Here is an 18,350-nt window from a genome sequence, read left to right as displayed (position 1 = left end):
CAAGGGGGGAGGGGGGCGCCGGCCAGGGAGAGAGGCGCAGGAGGAGTCCTACTCCTTCCGGGAGTAGGACCCCCCCCCCCCCCCCAATCCTATTCCAATTAGGATTCCCAAGGGGGGAAAGAGAGAGAGGGGTCCGGCCACCTTCTCCTAGTCCTAATAGGACTAGGGGAGGGGGAAGTGGCGCAGCCACCTTGGGTTGCCCCTTTCTCCTTTCCACTAAGGCCCATGAAGGCCCATATGGCTCCCGGGGGGTTCCGGTAACCTCCCGGTAACCCGGTAAAATCCCGATTTCACCCGGAACACTTCCGATGTCCAAACATAGGCTTCCAATATATCAATCTTTAGGTCTCGATCATTTCGAGACTCCTCGTCATGTCCGTGATCACATCCGGGACTCCGAACAACCTTCGGTACATCAAAATGCATAAACTCATAATATAACTGTCATCGTAACCTTAAGCGTGCGGACCCTACGGGTTCGAGAACAATGTAGACATGACCGAGACACGTCTTCGGTCAATAACCAATAGCGGGACCTGGATGCCCATATTGGCTCCTACATATTCTACGAAGATCTTTATCGGTCAGACCACATAACAACATACGTTGTTCCCTTTGTCATCGGTATGTTACTTGCCCGAGATTTGATCGTCGGTATCCAATACCTAGTTCAATCTCGTTACCGGCAAGTCTCTTTACTCGTTCCGTAATACATCATCTCACAACTAACTCATTAGTTGTAATGCTTGCAAGGCTTATGTGATGTGCATTACCGAGAGGGCCCAGAGATACCTCTCCGACAATCGGAGTGACAAATCCTAATCTCGAAATACGCCAACCCAACATCTACCTTTGGAGACACCTGTAATGCTCCTTTATAATCACCCAGTTACGTTGTGACGTTTGGTAGCACCCAAAGTGTTCCTCCGGCAAACGGGAGTTGCATAATCTCATAGTCATAGGAACATGTATAAGTCATGAAGAAAGCAATAGCAACATACTAAACGATCGGGTGCTAAGCTAATGGAATGGGTCATGTCAATCAGATCATTCAACTAATGATGTGACCTTGTTAATCAAATAAGAACTCATTGTTCATGGTTAGGAAACATAACCATCTTTGATTAACGAGCTAGTCAAGTAGAGGCATACTAGTGACACTTTGTTTGTCTATGTATTCACACATGTATTATGTTTCCGGTTAATACAATTCTAGCATGAATAATAAACATTTATCATGATTATAAGGAAATAAATAATAACTTTATTATTGCCTCTAGGGCATATTTCCTTCAGTCTCCCACTTGCACTAGAGTCAATAATCTAGATTACACTGTAATGATTCTAACACCCATGGAGCTTTGGTGCTGATCATGTTTTTCTCGTGGAAGAGGCTTAGTCAACGGGTCTGCAACATTCAGATCCGTATGTATCTTGCAAATCTCTATGTCTCCCACCTGGACTAGATCCCAGATGGAGTTGAAGCGTCTCTTGATGTGTTTGGTCCTTTTGTGAAATCTGGATTCCTTTGCCAAGGCAATTGCACCAGTATTGTCACAAAAGATTTTCATTGGACCCGATGCATTAGGTATGACACCTAGATCGGATATGAACTCCTTCATCCAGACTCCTTCGTTCGCTGCTTCTGAAGCAGCTATGTACTCCGCTTCACATGTAGATCCCGCTACGACGCTTTGTTTAGAACTGCACCAACTGACAGCTCCACCGTTTAATGTAAACACGTATCCGGTTTGCGATTTAGAATCGTCCGGATCAGTGTCAAAGCTTGCATCAACGTAACCTTTTACGGTGAGCTCTTTGTCACCTCCATATACGATAAACATATCCTTAGTCCTTTTCAGGTATTTCAGGATGTTCTTGACCGCTGTCCAGTGATCCATTCCTGGATTACTTTGGTACCTCCCTGCTAAACTTATAGCAAGGCACACATCAGGTCTGGTACACAGCATTGCATACATGATAGATCCTATGGCTGATGCATAGGGAACATCTTTCATATTCTCTCTACCTTCTGCAGTGGTCGGGCATTGAGTCTTACTCAACTTCACACCTTGTAACACAGGCAAGAACCCTTTCTTTGCTTGATCCATTTTGAACTTCTTCAAAATTTTGTCAAGGTATGTGCTTTGTGAAAGTCCAATTAAGCGTCTTGATCTATCTCTATAGATCTTAATGCCTAATATGTAAGCAGCTTCACCGAGGTCTTTCATTGAAAAACTTTTATTCAAGTATCCCTTTATGCTATCCAGAAATTCTATATCATTTCCAATCAGCAATATGTCATCCACATATAATATCAGAAATGCTACAGAGCTCCCACTCACTTTCTTGTAAATACAGGCTTCTCCAAAAGTCTGTATAAAACCAAATGCTTTGATCACACTATCAAAACGTTTATTCCAACTCCGAGAGGCTTGCACCAGTCCATAAATGGATCGCTGGAGCTTGCACACTTTGTTAGCTCCCTTTGGATCGACAAAACCTTCCGGTTGCATCATATACAACTCTTCTTCCAGAAATCCATTCAGGAATGCAGTTTTGACATCCATCTGCCAAATTTCATAATCATAAAATGCGGCAATCGCTAACATGATTCGGACGGACTTAAGCATCGCTACGGGTGAGAAGGTCTCATCGTAGTCAATCCCTTGAACTTGCCGAAAACCTTTTGCGACAAGTCGAGCTTTGTAGACAGTAACATTACCATCAGCGTCAGTCTTCTTCTTAAAGATCCATTTATTCTCAATTGCTTGCCGATCATCGGGCAAGTCAACCAAAGTCCATACTTTGTTCTCATACATGGATCCCATCTCAGATTTCATGGCTTCAATCCACTTTGCGGAATCTGGGCTCACCATCGCTTCTTCATAGTTCGTAGGTTCATCATGATCTAGTAGCATGACTTCCAGAACAGGATTACCGTACCACTCTGGTGCGGATCTTACTCTGGTTGATCTACGAGGTTCAGTAGTATCTTGATCTGAAGTTTCATGATCATTATCATTGACTTCCTCACTAACTGGTGTAGGTGTCACTAAAACAGTTTTCTGTGATGAACTACTTTCCAGTAAGGGAGCAGGTACAGTTACCTCGTCAAGTTCTACTTTCCTCCCACTCACTTCTTTCGAGAGAAACTCCTTCTCTAGAAAGGATCCATTCTTGGCAACGAATGTTTTGCCTTCGGATCTGTGATAGAAGGTGTGCCCAACAGTTTCCTTTGGGTATCCTATGAAGACACATTTCTCCGATTTGGGTTCGAGCTTATCAGGTTGAAGCTTTTTCACATAAGCATCGCAGCCCCAAACTTTAAGAAACGACAACTTTGGTTTCTTGCCAAACCACAGTTCATAAGGCGTCGTCTCAACGGATTTTGATGGTGCCCTATTTAACGTGAATGCGGCCGTCTCTAGAGCATAACCCCAAAACGATAGCGGTAAATCAGTAAGAGACATCATAGATCGCACCATATCCAGTAAAGTACGATTACGACGTTCGGACACACCATTACGCTGTGGTGTTCCGGGTGGCGTGAGTTGCGAAACTATTCCACAGTTTTTCAAATGTACACCAAACTCGTAACTCAAATATTCTCCTCCTCAGATCGTAGAAACTTTATTTTCTTGTTACGATGATTTTCAACTTCACTCTGAAATTCTTTGAACTTTTCAAATGTTTCAGACTTATGTTTCATTAAGTAGATATACCCATATCTGCTTAAATCATCTGTGAAGGTGAGAAAATAACGATATCCGCCACGAGCCTCAATATTCATCGGACCACATACATCGGTATGTATGATTTCCAACAAATCTGTTGCTCTCTCCATAGTACCGGAGAACGGTGTTTTAGCCATCTTGCCCATGAGGCACGGTTCGCAAGTACCAAGTGATTCATAATCAAGTGGTTCCAAAAGTCCATCAGTATGGAGTTTCTTCATGCGCTTTATACCGATATGACCTAAACGACAGTGCCACAAATAAGTTGCACTTTCATTATCAACTCTGCATCTTTTGGCTTCAACATTATGAATATGTGTATTACTACTATCGAGATTCAATAAGAATAGACCACTCTTCAAGGGTGCATGACCATAAAAGATATTACTCATATAAATGGAACAACCATTATTCTCTGATTTAAATGAATAACCGTCTCGCATTAAACAAGATCCAGATATAATGTTCATGCTCAACGCTGGCACCAAATAACAATTATTTAGGTCTAATATTAATCCCGAAGGTAGATGTAGAGGTAGCGTGCCGACCGCGATCACATCAACTTTGGAACCGTTTCCCACGCGCATCGTCACCTCGTCCTTTGCCAGTGCCCGCTTATTCCGTAGTCCCTGTTTCGAGTTGCAAATATTAGCAACAGAACCAGTATCAAATACCCAGGTGCTACTGCGAGCTCTAGTAAGGTACACATCAATAACATGTATATCACATATACCTTTGTTCACCTTGCCATCCTTCTTATCCGCCAAATACTTGGGGCAGTTCCGCTTCCAGTGACCAGTATGCTTGTAGTAGAAGCACTCAGTTTCAGGCTTAGGTCCAGACTTGGGTTTCTTCTCCTGAGCAGCAACTTGCTTGCTGTTCTTCTTGAAGTTCCCCTTCTTCTTCCCTTTGCCCTTTTTCTTGAAACTAGTGGTTTTGTTAACCATCAACACTTGATGCTCCTTTTTGATTTCTACCTCCGCAGCTTACAGCATTGCGAAGAGCTCGGGAATAGTCTTGTTCATCCCTTGCATATTATAGTTCATCACGAAGCTCTTGTAGCTTGGTGGCAGTGATTGGAGAATTCTGTCAATGACGCAATCATCCAGAAGATTAACTCCCAATTGAATCAAGTGATTATTATACCCAGACATTTTGAGTATATGCTCACTGACAGAACTGTTCTCCTCCATCTTGCAGCTATAGAACTTATTGGAGACTTCATATCTCTCAATTCGGGCATTTGCTTGAAATATTAACTTCAACTCCTGGAACATCTCATATGCTCCATGACGTTCAAAACGTCGTTGAAGTCCCGATTCTAAGCCGTAAAGCATGGCACACTGAACTATCGAGTAGTCATCAGCTTTGCTCTGCCAGACGTTCATAACATCTGGTGTTGCTCCAGCAGCAGGCCTGGCACCCAGCGGTGCTTCCAGGACGTAATTCTTCTGTGCAGCAATGAGGATAATCCTCAAGTTACGGACCCAGTCCGTGTAATTGCTACCATCATCTTTCAACTTTGCTTTCTCAAGGAACGCATTAAAATTCAACGGAACAACAGCACGAGCCATCTATCTACAATCAACATAAACAAGCAAGATACTATTAGGTACTAAGTTCATGATAAATTTAAGTTCAATTAATCATATTACTTAAGAACTCCCACTTAGATAGACATCCCTCTAATCTTCTAAGTGATTACGTGATCCAAATCAACTAAACCATAACCGATCATCACGTAAGATGGAGTAGTTTTCAATGGTGAACATCGTTTATGTTGATCATATCTACTATATGATTCACGCTCGACCTTTCGGTCTCCGTGTTCCGAGGCCATATCTGCATATGCTAGGCTCGTCAAGTTTAACCTGAGTATTCTGCGTGTGCAAAACTGGCTTGCACCCGTTGTAGATGGACGTAGAGCTTATCACACCCGATCATCACGTGGTGTCTGGGCACGACGAACTTTGGCAATGGTGCATACTCAGGGAGAACACTTCTTGATAATTTAGTGAGAGATCATCTTATAATGCTACCGTCAACCAAAGCAAGATAAGATGCATAAAAAGATAAACATCACATGCAATCAATATAAGTGATATGATATGGCCATCATCATCTTGTGCTCGTGATCTCCATCTCCGAAGCACCGTCATGATCACCATCGTCACCGGCGCGACACCTTGATCTCCATCGTAGCATCGTTGTCGTCTCGCCAATCTTATGCTTCCATGACTATCACTACCGTTTAGTAATAAAGTAAAGCATTACATCGCGATTGCATTGCATACAATAAAGCGACAACCATATGGCTCCTGCCAGTTGCCGATAATTCGGTTACAAAACATGATCATCTCATACAATAGAATTCAACATCATGCCTTGACCATATCACATCACAACATGCCCTGCAAAAACAAGTTAGACGTCCTCTACTTTGTTGTTGCATTTTTTACGTGGCTGCTACGGGCTTAAGTAAGAACCAATCTCACCTGCGCATCAAAACCACAATGATAGTTTGTCAAATAGACTCCGTTTTAACCTTCGCAAGGACCGGGCGTAGCCATACTTGGTTCAACTAAAGTTGGAGAGACAGTCGCCCGCAAGCCATCTATGTGCAAAGCACGTCGAGGGAACCGGTCTCGCGTAAGCGTACGCGTAAGGTTGGTCCGAGTTGTCTCGTCCAACAATACCGCCGAACCAAAGTATGACATGCTGGTAGGCAGTACGACATGTATCGTCCACAACTCACTTGTGTTCTACTCGTGCATATAGCATCAACATAAATAACCTAGGCTCGGATGCCACTGTTGGGTTTCGTAGTAATTTCAAAAATTTTCCTACGCACACGCAAGATCATGTGATGCATAGCAACGAGAGGGGAGAGTGTTGTCTACGTACCCAACGCAGACCGACTGCGGAAGCGCTGACACGACGTAGAGGAAGTAGTCGTACGTCTTCACGATCCAACCGATCAAGCACCGAAACTACGGCACCTCCGAGTTCGAGCACACGTTCAGCTCGATGACGATCCCCCGACTCCGATCCAGCAAAGTGTCGGGGAAGAGTTCCGTCAGCACGACGGCGTGGTGACGATCTTGATGTACTACAGCAGCAGGGCTTCGCCTAAACTCCGCTACAGTATTATCGAGGTATATGATGGCACGGAGCACCGCACACGGCTAAGGAATAGATCACGTGGATCAACTTGTGTGTTCTAGGGTGCCTCTACCTCAGTATATAAAGGAGCCAAGGGGGGAGGGGGGCGCCGGCCAGGGAGAGAGGCGCAGGAGGAGTCCTACTCCTTCCGGGAGTAGGACTCCCCCCCAATCCTATTCCAATTAGGATTCCCAAGGGGGAAAGAGAGAGAGAGAGGGGGGCCGGCCACCTTCTCCTAGTCCTAATAGGACTAGGGGAGGGGGAAGTGGCGCATCCACCTTGGGTTGCCCCTTTCTCCTTTCCACTAAGGCCCATGAAGGCCCATATGGCTCCCGGGGGGTTCCGGTAACCTCCCGGTAACCCGATAAAATCCCGATTTCACCCGGAACACTTCCGATGTCCAAACATAGGCTTCCAATATATCAATATTTACGTATCGATCATTTCGAGACTCCTCGTCATGTCCGTGATCACATCCGGGACTCCGAACAACCTTCGGTACATCAAAATGCATAAACTCATAATATAACTGTCATCGTAACCTTAAGCGTGCGGACCCTACGGGTTCGAGAACAATGTAGACATGACCGAGACACGTCTCCGGTCAATAACCAATAGCGGGACCTGGATGCCCATATTGGCTCCTACATATTCTACGAAGATCTTTATCGGTCAGACCGCATAACAACATACGTTGTTCCCTTTGTCATCGGTATGTTACTTGCCCGAGATTTGATCGTCGGTATCCAATACCTAGTTCAATCTTGTTACCGGCAAGTCTCTTTACTCGTTCCGTAATACATCATCTCACAACTAACTCATTAGTTGTAATGCTTGCAAGGCTTATGTGATGTGCATTACCGAGAGGGCCCAGAGATACCTCTCCGACAATCGGAGTGACAAATCCTAATCTCGAAATACGCCAACCCAACATCTACCTTTGGAGACACCTGTAATGCTCCTTTATAATCACCCAGTTACGTTGTGACGTTTGGTAGCACCCAAAGTGTTCCTCCGGCAAACGGGAGTTGCATAATCTCATAGTCATAGGAACATGTATAAGTCATGAAGAAAGCAATAGCAACATACTAAACGATCGGGTGCTAAGCTAATGGAATGGGTCATGTCAATCAGATCATTCAACTAATGATGTGACCTTGTTAATCAAATAACAACTCATTGTTCATGGTTAGGAAACATAACCATCTTTGATTAACGAGCTAGTCAAGTAGAGGCATACTAGTGACACTTTGTTTGTCTATGTATTCACACATGTATTATGTTTCCGGTTAATACAATTCTAGCATGAATAATAAACATTTATCATGATTATAAGGAAATAAATAATAACTTTATTATTGCCTCTAGGGCATATTTCCTTCAGATGCATCCTGAGCAATTGGCGTTAGAGGACGACCAATGCTGATGAGTTCGCTGTTCGTGAGAACAGGCGATGATACCAAGTTGTGCTCGATCCGAGGAAGAACCAGATCATCTTCAACATTGTTATGGTGACCAATGTCTTCAGCAGCGGTGGGGTTAACTGCTGGAATGTCTTCAGCTTCAGGAGCCTCTGTGGAAGCAGGCTCATGAACTATCATCCGTCGTTCTTGATACTAAGAGTCAGGACGAGCAACTGAGATAGGTTCAACAACTAGGGGCTCTGTGGGAGCAGCCCGATCCTTCTTGGTTTTGCACTTCTTCTTGGAGGGAGCGACATCTGAGGCTTCAGGATTTTTCCTCTTTCTGGCTTCTGCCTCGGTAGTCCTCGTCTTCTTCAGTTCTGAAGCAGTTGACCTGATCTTTGGCTTCGAGCCAGTCATGCTGCTTGGGAAGACTGTGCGAGGTTCTTCCTGCCTTGAAGGTGCAGATTGGTCAGTTGATGGCTTTTGCTTCTTTGCAGCCATTCTGGGGTCGATGCCAGGACGACCAAGAGCCTTGCGCTTTTCAGCCTCATTGTAGGCTTGCACACACTTGTCATCCAGACTCTTCATGCGCTCACGGGAACCTTTAGCTTCTTCACGCTTCTTGAGAAAGGCTTCTTTGAGCTCGTGCAGCATAACTGTCGTGGTTTTGTCACGGCAGATGTCCTCATGAAAGGACTTAGTCGTGGAGCCATCGCGACGGGTTAGCTTGAAGGGGTTAAAGCGGACATAGGGACGCAAGAGAGTTTATACTAGTTTGGCCCCTTCGATGAAGGTAAAAGCCTACGTCTAGTTGTGATGGAATTGATGGGGTTTTGGTGACTAGGGAGCAAACAAGCTTCGCCTAAGTCTCGAGTTGTTGTCTGTCTTTTTGAACCGCCACCGGGTCGTCCCCTTATATACATGGGTGACGCCCGTCGGTTTACAGAGTCCCAACACCGGCTCATAGACGTGTCTGGTTTGGTCTCTACTTGTTCCTAACTTACAATACAAGTTACATACCAATGCCGGTTTACGGCTACAAGCCTTGAACCGACTATGGGCCTTAAGCCCTCATCTGCCTTCTTGGGCTTTAACATACTTTAACTACTGACGAAGTTAACCCGGCCCAGATAGGCCGGTTTACGCCCAGTAGTGATATCCCCAACATTAGGCCCCAGATTGATTTGAACAGGTTCATGTCAATCCTTAGCAAAAAATCTTCATCTTCGACATCTTCTTGTAGTTTGTTGAACCGCCGTGATGTCACCTTCTCTGGTCATTGTAAACCGGAGTGACGTCATCTATCATAAAGACACTATCCATGATACCTTTTTTGTTTAATAGATCTGCGACAATCGAGGCGATAGCTCCGTTTCCAAACTCGTGGCCCCTTGATTCTCGCGCCTGACACATGTCCCTTTATTTATAAATAGGACCGGAGGGTCATTTCCTTTCTCTACCCTTCGTGCCCTTCTGCTTTGTCTTCCTCGCGTCGCCCAGCTTCGGAGCTCCGCCGTCACCGTCAACTTCTGCATCAACCTTGGCCGCTGCATCAACCTGAGCGCAACAGAGCACCGCGGCGACCTTCCGCGTTTTCCTCATCTCCAGTAAGTCTTCTGTTCTTTTCAACACAGATCTTCTCTAGGGTTTCATGTTCTTCTAGTGTTCATCGCCTGTTTCGTGTTCATACGATAGCTCCTAGATGCATCTGTGAATCCTTGCTCTGTGTAGCGGTAGTTTTTAGCATCCGCCTTCAGTTTCATGCCTCAAGACCATAGATCTACATGTATCTCTGCCCATTGATTCAGCACTTGTTCTGTTTTGAACCTTTGAATATTTTTCTTCTTTTCTGAACATGCTTCAGATCCAATGCTGTAGAAGAATCTTGTGAAATATGTTTCTGCATACTTATTTATCCGCAATCTCGACTGTTTCAATGTTTAGATCAGGCGGTTTAACTTTGTAGAAAAATTACCAAACCGGGATATACCATTAGTCCCCTTGTTGAACCGCCAGAACTCTTTAGCCAAGCACTTCCGCTTCATAAAACTCCGATTTAGAAATAACTGCCTCCGGGTTAACAATGTATGCACCAGTGTATATTTGTCCAACGTATTCTTGAACCGGAATCACTGCTTTGTAGATTGCACCATGGCCAAACAAGTGTACGAGTGCAACTGGGTTCCCTCTCGCATGACCGAGACTCAGTTGAATAATTTAGTCAAAACTGGTGCTTTAAGCAATAAAGAAGCTATTCACTTGAGGGTCCCCGGTACAGAATGTCCTCCCACACCTCAAGAGGGAGAGGTTGTTGTTTTCGCAGATCATCTAGCCCGGGGCTTCAATCCTCCCGGTTCAAAATTTTACCGGGATGTCTTAGCCAATTTCCAACTCCGTCCGCAAGATACCGGCCCAAACTCTGTAACCAACATATGTCACTTCCAAGTGCTCTGTGAGGTATTCTTTCAAGAGGAACCCACAGTTGAATTGTTCAAAGATTGTTTCCATCTAAACCACTGCACAGAGTTTACCGACGGTTCCAATACGGAATTAGGCGGTGTGGCGATTCAGAAAAGGAAAGAGGTCACCTATCCTCATGCCAAACTGCACAACCATCCCAAGGAATGGAATCAAACATGGTTTTATTGTAAAGACACCTCTCCTCCTGAAGAGAATCCCTTGCCTGGTTATCGTCCGGAGCGGCTAAGCAATACACATCCCTTTCCACAGAGGTTGACTGCCAAGGAGAGAAGCAACTATGCTCCTCAACTATCCAAGCTCAGGGCCTTCATGGCTAACGGTTTAACAGGGGTTGACCTTGCTCGCTGTTGGATATCTTGGAGCATACTGCCCCTTAGCCAGCACTCCAGTTTGATGTGCGAGTATACTGGCAGTGTCAGCGATCCGCTGCGACACATTGACATCCAGCTCACAGATGAAGAAGTCACAGAAGCTATGAAGAAGATATTGAACGAACCGGAAGCCGTCTGTGCTCGAACCGGCTTGCTTCCCTTTTGTGCCACCAACAAACCGCCAGCTGTAAGATTTATACTTTACGTTTTATCGAATCTGTCCTTGCTCAATTTACCCATTATTTAACATCAACATCTTTCAAACAGGGTGATGATCCGTTTTGGATCAAGAAACTTCCACAGGAGAAATCGGAGAAACCAGAGAGACCAACCCGGCCTAAGACACAAGTCGTGAAGAGGCCTGCTCATAAGAAGAAAACCACTGCGTCTTCTGACCCGGCAGCAGATGATGATGTGGGTAATCCGGACCTTGAGGTAGAGCTCGATTCACTCGGCTTATTTTTCACACGCCTTATTGATAATGATTATTGCCAGGATGATGCCGAAGTCAGTCACGCTGATGCTGTAGAGGTAATTGCTCTCTCCTCCGATTCAAACCCCTTGCCTTCGCTAAAAATCCGTCGGGCAAACCGGAAAGTTAAATTTTCTCATCCTCTTGCTTATTTGGATCCAAACTTTTTTATGAAGACACAACAGCACGAAGCTCGCCGCACAACCTGGCATAGCGGCCAGGTAGTTACCTCCGCCGGTTTACCGAACAGTCCAGTTCGGAAACGCCGTTCAGAGGTCTCTAACTCTCTTGTCAATTCTTGTCCTAAAGCGGGCTGTTTTCGTCAATCTCTTAATCCGTCAGACTCCGATTATCAGGGCACTTCCCATTCATCGTCTGGCGAGTCATCAGCCACCCAGCTGCCACCGCTCAAAACGGTGCTTGGGTAAGCCATATTTCTTATAATGTTTCTGATGTATTACTTTGTAACATATACTGTATTGATCCTTCTTATTTCTTTCAGGGCCAAACCTAGGCCAAGCAAGAAGGCTCGCCTGGATAAAGCGGCCGAAGAGAACACCGTTCTTGAACTGGACAGAACACCAGACCCTGAAGCGGCTATTCATGAAGATGTGCCAAACGACCCACCACCGCAAGATGATGAATTTATTGCCGAAGAGATACATATTCACACCTCAGGTCCTGTTGACCAGCCCACAAGCCCCATCCGGATTGAGAGATCCACCAGTCCATCCAAGCCTACTGATAAGCCGACGGCCCCAGTGCAAACCGGCGATGCCAAGGATGATGATGTTGTTATTACTGGCATTGGCCGTACAGAGCCAGGCAATCCTGTCGTTTTATCTAGACACACCGCCAAAGAAGAATTTGCTGCCATTGGCAAAGGCAAATGGAATGCTGATCTGGCGACTTACGCTGCTCTGAACGCCCAAGATCTCCATTCCGGCTATCTGAACCGGCTGTATACATGATGAAAGACAAATATGAGGTAACTTCCATATGCTTTTTTCAGCTTGTACATTTCAATCTTGTCAACTCTCCTAGCCCCAAGGGCCGGTTTAGGATCTCCATTCAGACCGGGACTTGTCAATGCCAACATCAATGCTTCTGAATTTGCTGATGTAGCCCCCAAGGGCCGGTTCAACTTAGTGTAGTTAAACCGGGACTTTAGATAATAAAGATTGTAACATCAGTACTAATTGAGCAAATAGCCATTAGCCCCCAAGTGCCAAGTTGAATACTTGTATTGAGCTTGGGACTTTATGAACAATTGTAGGATGAAGAGCAAATATGCATTAGCCCCCAAGTACCAAGGGCATAACTTGTTGTGTGGTTGGTACTTCAATTCTTGGTCCTGTTATCTGAATTGTGTTACTGTCTATATGCAGGCTGAGCTGAACAAAAGAGAAAGCCAAATCGCCGATCTGCAAGAAAATCTGAAGTCCCAACAAGATAAAACCTCTAAAGCAAAAGAGGAATTAACCAGCGCTTTAAATGCCATGGAACAGCTTAAAGAGGGCTTCAACAAGGAGCGGGCGGATTGGGCCACCGAAAAATCCGCTTTAACCAAGCGAGCAGAAGATGCCGAGGCTGCACTGAAACCAGTAGTGGACGAACTGACCAGCATAAAGCGGCAAGTGCATGCCATGACTGCTGCCATCTTTGGTAAGCTTTCTTGATTTCTGGAGTAACTCGGCCTTCTTATGGATTTGCCGGTTTGTTAATCCTTTGTAATGTTACATGGACACACATTGGTCACTTGGGGTCGGACGTGCAGAAGAAATTGAAAGCCGCCTACACATTGATAGAGCAATTGTACACTGGCGCGCAGCGGATCATCTCTACTGCATCCCATAACAATCCGGCTCCCACCTTGATTCAAGACACTCTTAAGAGACTGTCGATGCTTCCTGCCCGGGTTGAAGAGCTGAAGAAATCTGCTGCTCGAACCGGTGCTATTAATGCCTTAATCCGGGCCAAAGTGTGGGTGCCGGATTTTGATCCTGTTGAAGCGGCTCAAGGCTATCCCAGCTTGAAGGAAGATGGGTCCGAGTTCAGTGAGGAGGATCTGCGAGCGATAAACCGGGAGGTGCGCCCTCTAGCTTGTCAATTGGTTGAAGAGGCAGATTTGTCTCACTATCAAGCCCAATATGATAACCAAAACAAATGAGTGGCTGCACCAATTCCTGAAGCGGAGAACCTTATCCCTCCAATCCGTAAGCATACTTACGCTCCTGATATTGAACCGTCGTTGCTGATCAATGATGAAGCTGTCTTTCAAGCATTAATGGGAATCGACTGGACAACTGTTGATTTCCAGCCGCTGGGTAGGGAAGAAGAAGTTGAAGCGGCGCGAGATGATCCGCAACCATCAGGCCAGGCTGGTGACCAAGCTTGAACCGGAGGCCGGTTTAAATTGCTGCTCTTTTACATTCTGTAGAAAAACAATGATCTTATTTGGGCACCATGTTGCCTTGTAATAGGCTAGCCAATACTCTTGACTTTGATATTCCTTCGTGCATAATTACTGCGACTTGCGCTTCTTTTGGATGATCAAATCTCCAGACTATTTTACTGCAATCAAAAAAATCTTAAAGCGCCACCGCGGTTGTACCGCCAGGCGGATTATGATCGCTATATTTATGAAATGAAATTTAAGTATATGATCAAATCTTGTGATACAAAATACCTGACATCATTGGGCATGAAGTTGGCTTTGGCCAATCTTGAAACGGAGGTTTATAAACCCATATCGTCGAAGGAGAAAACAGCTCTTGTACATATAATGACGGTTTATCATGAAAACCGTGTGGCGTTATGATAAACACCGTGTTACTCAATAATAGGATGTTAACAAAAAATCAAACAGGGCAAATAGTCTCCGGATTAAGAATTGACCGTGTTCCGTCAAATGACAGTCGAACCGGTTTAAGAATTTGTCGGTTTAAAAACGCAACAAAAGAAATATTTATCCAAAGGAAAACAAAATTTCAAAGGCAATGATAAAACCATTTGCAAAAAGAGGCTATTGAGCCGATCAAGTGGCATTACCATGGTCGGACACGACCAAGCCCCCAATAGGCGTAGCTATGGTTCAAGTCAGCCAGGTCCCCAAATGATGCAGTGGCATTATGCCGATCAAGAGGTGTAGCGATGGTTTGGGTTCGACCAAAGCCCCCAAGTGATTCTGTGGCCTTAGGCCGATCAAGAGGCGTGACTGTTTCAGATGTGACCAAGTCCCCAAGTGATCTTGTGGCTTTCGCTTATCAAAAGGTGTTGCATTGGTTCGGACACGACCAAGCCCCCAAGTGATATGACATGAAGCTTTTGAAAAGCTAACTGAAGGGGTAAACCGGAGGCCGCTTTAAGACAAAACAACTCCGTGTAACCACACATGATGTAAAAAGAACAGAGACCCCGCTTTAGCTGAGGCTCCGGTTTATTGTATTAATCATAATATACACATTGTCATAATATGTACATAAGTAGAGCCGATGGCTCAGATATAGTAAGGCCGAAGATGAGCTATGTTCCACGGCCTGTTGGTCTCCTCCTCTGATGTACGTGAGTCTTTATGCTCTCGAATATCGATCAGATAGTATGACCCGTTGTGCAGATTCTTGCTGACCATGAAAGGTCCCTCCCAAGGTGGGGATAACTTATGCATATCAGTCTGGTCTTGGATGAGCCGAAGCACCAAATCTCCTTCTTGAAAGGTTCTGGTTCTGACTCGGCGACTGTGATAACGACGAAGATCCTGCTGGTAAATCGCCGAGCAGGCAGCTGCTATGTCACGCTCTTCGTCCAACAGGTCCAAAGCATCTTGCCGTGCTGCCTCGTTGTCTGCTTCAACATAAGCCGCTACACGAGGTGAATCATGACGGATATCACTGGGAAGAACCGCCTCCGCTCCGTAGATCATGAAGAACGGTGTGTATCCTGTTGACCTGTTGGGTGTAGTATTGATGCTCCATAATACAGATGGTAACTCTTCCACCCAACAACCCGACGTTCTCTGTAAAGGAACCATAAGCCGGGGTTTGATGCCTCTCAAGATCTCTTGATTAGCCCTCTCTGCTTGGCCATTGGACTGTGGGTGGGCTACTGATGAAACATCAAGCCGGATGTGCTCACGTTCGCAGAACTCCTTCATGGCACCCTTGGACAAATAGGTACCATTATCCGTGATGATGCTGTGTGGAAAGGCAAACCGGAAAATCACTTTTTTGATGAATTGAAACGCCATGGCCGCATCACACTTGCTAACGGGTTCTGCCTCCACCCACTTTGTAAACTTGTCAACCGCCACCAAAAGGTGGGTCTTCTTGTCCTTGGACCTTTTGAAAGGCCCAACCATATCTAGCCCCAAGTCGCAAACGGCCAAGTGATTGGAATCATTCTCAATTCTTGAGCCGGCACATGAGCACGTCTTGAGAACTTTTGGCAACCGTCACATCGTCTGGCCAGATCTTCCGCATCAGCATGAGCAGTCAACCAATAGAAGCCATGGCGAAATGCTTTAGCCACCAAAGATTTTGAACCAGCATGGTGACCACAGTCTCCTTCGTGGATCTCACACAAGATTTCACAGCCTTCCTCAGGAGACACACAACGTTGAAACGCCCCTGACACACTACAATGATGCAACTCGCCATTGACAATAGTCATGGACTTGGATCGCCGGATTATCTGCCGGGCCAGAGTCTCATCCTCTGGTAACTCGCCCCGGTTCATGTACGCAAGGTAAGGAAGCGTCCAATCCAGAATGACATGAAGAGCTGCCACCAATTGAGCCTCCGGATCAGGAATAGCCAAATCCTCTTCACCAGGGAGCTTGACCGACGGGTTGTGCAGTACATCAAGGAAAACATTGGGCGGGACCGGTTTGCATTGAGAGCCCAACCGGCTTAAAGCGTCCGCCGCTTCATTCTTCCGGCGGTCCACGTGGTCCACCTGATAACCCTTGAAGTGACCTGCAACAATAGCCACCTCACGATGATATGCTTCCATGAGTGGGTCCTTGGAATCCCAAGTGCCAGAAACCTGTTGAGCCACCAGGTCTGAGTCACCGAAGCACTTAACTCGGCTTAGATTCATTTCCTTAGCCATCCGGAGACCATGGAGTAAGGCTTCATACTCAGCTGCATTGTTAGTACAAGGGAACATTAAGCGGAGAACGTAACAAAACTTGTCACCTCGTGGGGAAGTTAACACGACTCCAGCCCCCGAGCCCTCCAATTGCCTGGACCCATCAAAATAGATAGTCCAATATGTGTGATCCGGCTTCTCTTCAGGTGCTTGCAGTTCTGTCCAATCATTGATGAAATCGACAAGTGCTTGAGACTTGACTGCCGTTCGAGGCACGTATTTCAATCCGTGCGGCCCAAGCTCTATAGCCCACTTGGCAATCCGGCCAGTCGCTTCCCGGTTCTGTATTATATCTCCCAAGGGAGCAGAACTTACCACTGTGATGGGGTGTCCCTGGAAGTATTGCTTAAGCTTCCGGCTTGCCATAAAAACTCCATATACCAGCTTCTGCCAATGCGGATACCTTTGCTTGGAATCAATAAGCACCTCACTGATATAGTAAACCGGACGCTGAACCAGATGCTCCTTGCCTGCCTCCTTTCGTTCCACCACAATAGCCACACTGACTGCACGAGCATTAGCGGCGACATATAGCATCAATGGCTTCTTATCAATTGGAGCGGCGAACACAGGCGGATTGGCCAACTGCCGCTTTAAATCCTCAAACGCTTTATCAGCCGCAGAGCTCCAGACGAATTGATCCGTGTTTTTCAACATCTGATACAAAGGGATCGCCTTCTCACCAAGGCGGCTGATAAACCGGCTCAACACGGCAATCCGGCCTGCCAAGCGCTAAACATCATTGATACACTTCGGTTTAGCCAGGGAGGTGATTGTTGTGATCTTATCCGGATTTGCCTCAATTCCCCTATTGGACACCAGAAAACGCAATAACTTGCCTGCCGGTACACCAAAGACACACTTGGCCGGGTTGAGCATCATCTTGTACGTCCTTAGGTTATCAAAGGTTTCCTTCAAATCGTCAACCAGAGTCTCCTTCTCCCTTGACTTAACCACGATATCATCCACATAGGCATGTACATTACGACCAATCTGTTTATGAAGGCAATTCTGTACACACCGTTGATAAGTTGCCTGAGCACTCTTGAGCCCAAAGGGCATCGATACATAGTAGAAGGCTCCAAAGGGAGTTATGAACGCTGTCTTCTCCTGGTCCTTAACCGCCATCTTGATCTGATGATAACCAGAATATGCATCCAGAAAACTCAAACGCTCACAACCCGCTGTAGCATCAATAATTTGATCAATACGGGGGAGGGCAAAAGGATCTGCTAGAGAAGCCTTGTTAAGATCTGTGTAATCCACACACATGCGCCAGGTGCCGTTTTTCTTAAGGACCAGCACCGGATTAGCCAGCCATTCAGGATGGAAAACTTCAATGATAAAGCCAGCTACTAAGAGCCTGGCTACTTCTTCTCCAATAGCTTTGCGTCTTTCTTCGTTAAACGGGCGGAGGAACTGTTTCACCGGTTTGTACTTAGGATCCACATTAAGAGTGTGCTCATCGAGTTGCCTCGGTACACCTGGCATGTCAGAAGGCTTCCATGCAAAAAAGTCCCGATTCTCACGGATGAACTCGATGAGCGCGCTTTCCTATTTCGGATCCAAATTG

This window comes from Triticum urartu, chromosome 7A (genome assembly GCF_056163025.1).
Source record: "Triticum urartu cultivar PI428250 chromosome 7A, HENAU_Tu73, whole genome shotgun sequence".
Taxonomy (NCBI): domain Eukaryota; kingdom Viridiplantae; phylum Streptophyta; class Magnoliopsida; order Poales; family Poaceae; genus Triticum; species Triticum urartu.
This window is presented reverse-complemented; position numbering follows the sequence as displayed.